The following is a 6174-nucleotide window of genomic DNA, read 5'->3' as shown; positions in this document are numbered from 1 at the left end:
TCACGAATTTCAAGCATGCAATCACGTGGTGCATTTGATTATTAACAGTACACGTGGTACCGCATAACAGAACAGAAGTAACATTACAAACATAGGGAATAGTTTATAAATTACACGTTATAAATTTTTACAAATTATACTGAGTCTGATCAGTCATATATTCTTGAACTCTTGAATGAAGTATGATTGGTCAGACATAATAACGTAGTTGATAAGAGTTTATAAACAAAAATTTATAAATATAACCTTCCCTTGCGAACATATATTTAGTTGTTTACTTTGACCAGAACAACTCGCAAGGCTTGTGCTTTTACAATCGTAATTTTCGAATTTGTCATCCATGTTTATATCCTGTAATTTCATATCATCTTCGAGTTTCCAATTAAAAGAGTTGACTAGGGAACCCAACATCAAGAGCAATGTCCTCGTAGCCAGTGGCAAGCCAGGACATATGCGTCGCCCAGCACCAAATGGTGCAAGCCCAAAATCACGCCCTTTGACATCAATATCTGATCCCAAAAATCTCTCTGGTAAAAACAGATTTGGATTATCCCAGGTACTTGAATCTCTGCCAGTCGCCCACACATTAACTAGAACTTGTGCATCCTTTGGGACAGTATAGCTGTTAGAAATCAAATTTAGCTTTGCAACATCATTCACTGCCAAGCTAGGATCATGTGGAAGCTACAACCTGTTGGGAAAACTCGGTTCCCTCAGATCGGCTCAGGGGCGTTTGTGCGGAAGTCAATCAACAAGATCCTGATCTCGGATCTCGGCAATACCTCGGCCTGAACTTCACCAGGTCAGGCAGCGCAGCGGAAAAATCAAAACGAAAACAGGAGAGAGAAGAAGAACACAACCAGATTTAACGTGGGAAAACCTTCTCCAATGAAGAAGTAAAAACTCACGCGGGACCTAGTCCAGATCAGAAATTCACTATGAAAATAATGGTTACAAATAATCAAATACACCAATGTGGTGGTTAACTCAACCTCTCCAACAATGGTGATAATCAAACTACCTTAGAGATGTTTCATTCAAACTCTCTCTAGAGATCTCTCAAAATGCAAAGCATAAAGCTTTACTCAAACAATCAAATAATTTTTCTCTCAAATTTGTTCTCTCAAATCTGACCTAGCCTCCACCCTCAACTAATGAGTATATATAGAGGAGGTGGAATTTAGGGTTAAGGTTTTTAGGAAACCCCTCAAATGGGCTTGGGCTTAGCATTGAAGGAGGAAGCCCAACAAATCTCCCCCTCCGACTTCAATGTGTCGGCTTCAGCATCAACCCGGCTCTTTCACAGCAGTCTTCAAATTTTCTTGCTGGAACCGGCTTTGTCATCATGTCGGACCAATTTTGGTCAGTGTGCACCTTGACGAGTTCGAGCTTTCCACCTTCCACCACATCCCGGATCCAGTGATACCTCACGTCAATATGCTTAGTGCGGGAGTGATAGGTCGAATTCTTCGCAAGATGGATTGCGCTTTGATTGTCACAACCCAGCTCGTACTTGTCCTAATCATGGCCGAGTTCCATGAGGAACTTCTTCATCCACAACATTTCTTTGCTTGCCTCAGTAGCGGCAATGTACTCAGCCTCTGTTGTCGATAATGCAACACACTTCTGAAGTCTTGATTGCCAAGAGACAGCTCCTCCGGCAAATCTCATCAAATATCCTGTAGTCGACTTCCTCGAGTCGGCGTCTCCCCCTAAATCAGAATCCGAGTAGCCTTACAACTCGGCTTTGCCTTCTCCAAATCGGAGACATAAGTCGGTCGTACCTCGGAGGTACTTGAAGATCCACTTCACTGCTTCCCAGTGCTCTTTGCCGGGGTTTGACAAATATCGACTTACCATTCCAACAGAATACGCCAAGTCGGGTCTAGTGCAAACTATTGCATACATCAAGCTTCCGACGGCGGATTGGTAAGGGACCTTCATCATCTCATCTTTGTCTTCATCAGATCTCGGACATTGTTTTTGGTTCAGCTTTATGTGTCCGGCAAGGGGGTGCTCACTGTTTTGGCTTTGTCCATGCTGAATCTCTTCAGAATCTTCTCAATATATTTCTCTTGACTCAGCCACAGTAGCTTCTTCTGTCTATCTCGGATGATCTTGATTCCGAGAATCTGCTTTGCAGGGCCGAGGTCCTTCATTGCGAAGGACGAGCTCAACGCCTTTTTCAGGGCGGCTATCCTCGATTTATCTTTCCCTACAATAAGCATGTCGTCAACATATAACAACAAAATCAGAAAATCTCCGGCCCAGCACCAAATGGTGCAAGCCCAAAATCACGCCCTTTGACATCAATATCTGATCCCAAAAATCTCTCTGGTAAAAACAGATTTGGATTATCCCAGGTACTTGAATCTCTGCCAGTCGCCCACACATTAATTAGAACTTGTGCATCCTTTGGGACAGTATAGCTGTTAGAAATCAAATTTAGCTTTGCAACATCATTCACCGCCAAGCTAGGATCATGTGGAAGCTACAACCGCCATAGGAGAAGAATCTACAAGACTTCTATGATCTCCTAGAAGAGCCTGCGCCATTCTTGATGGATTACCGACAAACAATTTAATAATAAAAAAATGAAAGTTATAGAAAGTTGTAGCAAAAGATAACTCAAAGTCGGTTGTCATCTTATATGACTATTAGCAAGATTTAGAATATTATATTAAGAAAAAGTCGGTTGCTAAAAACTATATATATGTATGTTGTGATTGTTTAGCATATGTGTGTAGAAAGGCAGCAGCACTTAAAAGAAAGAAAGAAGAGAAAGTGCCGCAGCACTTGAGATGAGAAATAGAGAGAGTACTTGAGATGAGTGTGTGAGAAAAATAGTATTGAAATACTGTTAGAGGAAGAAGAGAGAGTTTGAGAAAGAATTAGTAATAATATTGTAACACTTGTTTTGTTTTTTATTAAAAGTTTGATATTAGAGGAATTAAATTTCCAGCAATTGGTATCAGAGCCCTCGATCTGGGAGCTGTGGTGAAAAGAAGTGCTGAAGCACCGTAAAAAAGAAGAGTTTCAAAGCCAGGTTCTGGGAGCCGTGATGGAGATTCCAAAATTTTGTGGAAATGAAGATGAAGCTGCAAGATGGTTAATCTGTTTGAATTCAGGCAGAGAAAATCGATGAAGATGAAAAGGTGATGGAAGCTATAAGAAGGCTCAGAAGTAGCGCGTTTCATTGGTATCAACAATGGATATGGTCCAATCTTGATGCAAGCTGGAAGGACTTTGAGAAGGCATTTAAAGCAAATTATCTACCTGAAGCTTGTCTTATTGATGATGACACAGAATCAAGCAATCCAGAATCAGAACTCGATATCCAGAATGAATTGGAGTAAGAAAAATCAGAGACTGAAGAAGAAGAAGAAGGAGAACAACGAGAAGGTGAAGCTGAAGCTGAAGCTGATAATATTGATGATATGGAAGAAGATAAAGAAGCTGCTGAGTGGATAAATAAATTCGATTTGATGAAAGAAAATGATGAGAAAGAAGAAAAGGAGAATGAAGCAGTACTGACACTGTCAGAATCAAAAATAGAACTCCAAAGAAATTTCATATTGGATGAAATAACGACAACCAAGAAAAAGCATATAGTAGCTGAAGAAAAGAAAGTTGAAGGCATATTCTTTAAAGGTGCTGATGACTCAGAAGAGCAAACAATTAAAGAAGGAAATGACCAAACTCTTCCACTAAGTCCTACTCCAACAATTCCTACATCTACACCATCAACAAGAAGAAGCAGCTTCAATAAAGAAATTGAAACTCAGGAAGTGAAGCCAAGAAGCAACAACAACAAGTCAGGGAGAGTACCAACAAAGAAGACAAATATTGAAGAAATAATTTCAGTAAAAGAAAAACAAATACTCGTTGATGTTCCTGAAAAGCAAGAGAAAGAAGATACTATGGAGAATGAGCAAAGTGAAAAATCAAAGATTATTTGGTCAAATCTAGCAGAGATAGTGTATGTACTGTTTGAGGGAGAGTGTTAGAAATCAAATTTAGCTTTGCAACATCATTCACAGCCAAGCTAGGATCATGTGGAAGCTACAACCGCCATAGGAGAAGAATCTACAAGACTTCTATCATCTCCTAGAAGAGCCTGCGCCATTCTTGATGGATTACCGACAAACAATTTAATAATAAAAAAATGAAAGTTATAGAAAGTTGTAGCAAAAGATAACTCAAAGTCGGTTGTCATCTTATATGACTATTAGCAAGATTTATAATATTATATTAAGAAAAAGTCGGTTGCTAAAAACTATATATATGAATGTTGTGATTGTTCAGCATGTAGAAAGGCAGCAACACTTAAAAGAAAGAAAGAAGAGAAAGTGCCGCAGCACTTGAGATGAGTGTGTGAGAAAAATAGTATTGAAATACTCTTAGAGGAAGAAGAGAGAGTTTGAGAAAGAATTAGTAATAATGTTGTAACACTTGTTTTGTTTTTATTAAAAGTTTGATATTAGAGGAATTAAATTTCCAACAATAGCCACATATTTCTATATTTGTTTTGGCTTTTCGAGGGATTAAAAATGGAACTGGAGGATGCAATCGAAAAGTCTCTTTTATTATTGCTTTTAAGTAAGGGAGTTTTGCAATATCAGTTTCCTCCATTGGGTTACCTATGCCAATGGTTTGCCGAAGCTCTTTTTTTGCTTTCAACATAACTTCTGAGTTGCGAAGTAGCTTGGCCATTGCCCACTCTAATGTAGATGTAATTGTATCCGTTCCAGCAACAAACAAAGTCTAATATTCCATAATATAATTACCGAATGAGAAAATCGGGAACAGTAAAATCAAAAGTAGCATTGCTAACAAAATCAAAGATCACATATATATCATTTATATAGAATCCAGAAAACACAGCATTTTTGTAATTATGCAAGAATAAGACTGTGTATAAGTATTACCTCTACCTACACTCACTAGTTGGGTTTATCTCGGAGTGATTTTTTTTATATAGAAAATTGTAAAAGGACTCCAAAAAAGAGGAAGTGATGAAAGGATACGTTACCAGAAATAAATGTTCAATTTGTAAATTGTCCATTTCGTGACTGTTCTCTTGAGAAATGTTGAGCAGGGTGTCTAACATGTCATTCATGGTGTCCAAGCCTGTGGATTTGCCTTCTCTTAAATTCAATCGTTGATTGATCAAGCCCCAAAAGATGTCAATATTCTTACTATCGTAACTACCAGTGCGTCTTCTAACACCCTGTGGGTCAACCATCTTCAGAATAGGGAAATAATCAGCCAAGTTTGGCGTTCCAACCTCTTTCATGATTTTTGTCACCAACTCCTTGAACTCTCCGGCTGAACCTGTAGAGTGAACCAAATCCAGAGAGAAAATAGTATTCGCCAACTTCAGCATATCCACCACCTCCATATCCACGAGAACTAGAAGCCTAAAGGAACCCAAAAAAAATATATTTTCATTAGGGTTTTTTAGGAAAGGGATGAGAGTTTGTTGTCTCCTATAGTTGAAGAGAAGAAGAGCAATAAAGAATATTTAACACTCCTTTAGGACAATGGTTATGGAACTGTGATTGTGAATATGAGATTTTGAAATCGAAACACGGTGCATGGGAAGGGGTTTGGTTACAGAAGGACGCTTTCATTTTTTAGGAATGAATTGGGAAATAAAAAAAATAATTAAATTTTACTATCCTATTTTATTGCTTTATAACCCAAGCTCTAAGGATAAATTGACCCAACCTGATAAGTTTATCCTATCATTTAAGTTCACCAAACAATGGATACAGACACGATAGTATAAATTATCCTATCCCATCACAAGTTCTAAGGGAACGTTTGGTACAAGAATTTTTTTTTTTTAATCTGGGAAATAATTATTACTGAAATATAGTGGGAAATATATTTTACTGCAATATTACTAAAAAGCTGTTTGGTAGACACATATTTTCCCGGAAAAATTAAGTTAATTTTAATGAGTTTGTGTTTGGTTGGTTATGAAATATTAGTGGGAATGTGAGGTTATTTTACCAAAATAACCTCACCTTTACCAATTGATTCAAATCTTCTAACCAACGTTGAAATAGCTTCGGAACAAATCTGGAGACAAAATGAAATAGATCTGGAACTAAACCTTATTAACCACATATGAGAAGCAGATCTGTACCAAACGCCAGCCACATTCGT

General features: G+C 38.0%; 1 pseudogene; it reads right to left on the bottom strand.

Moving 5' to 3' along the window:
• Positions 1 to 266: 266 nt before the first annotated feature.
• On the bottom strand, positions 267 to 5401 carry LOC133299011 (geraniol 8-hydroxylase-like; annotated as a pseudogene).
• Positions 5402 to 6174: the final 773 nt, after the last annotated feature.

The sequence above is a fragment of the Gastrolobium bilobum genome, unplaced genomic scaffold (genome assembly GCF_033153095.1).
Source record: "Gastrolobium bilobum isolate Gb01-03AN ecotype WA unplaced genomic scaffold, APGP_CSIRO_Gbil_v1 utg500, whole genome shotgun sequence".
Taxonomy (NCBI): Eukaryota; Viridiplantae; Streptophyta; class Magnoliopsida; order Fabales; family Fabaceae; genus Gastrolobium; species Gastrolobium bilobum.
Note: the sequence above shows the minus strand (reverse complement) of the source record. Positions and strands in the feature narration are given on the sequence as shown.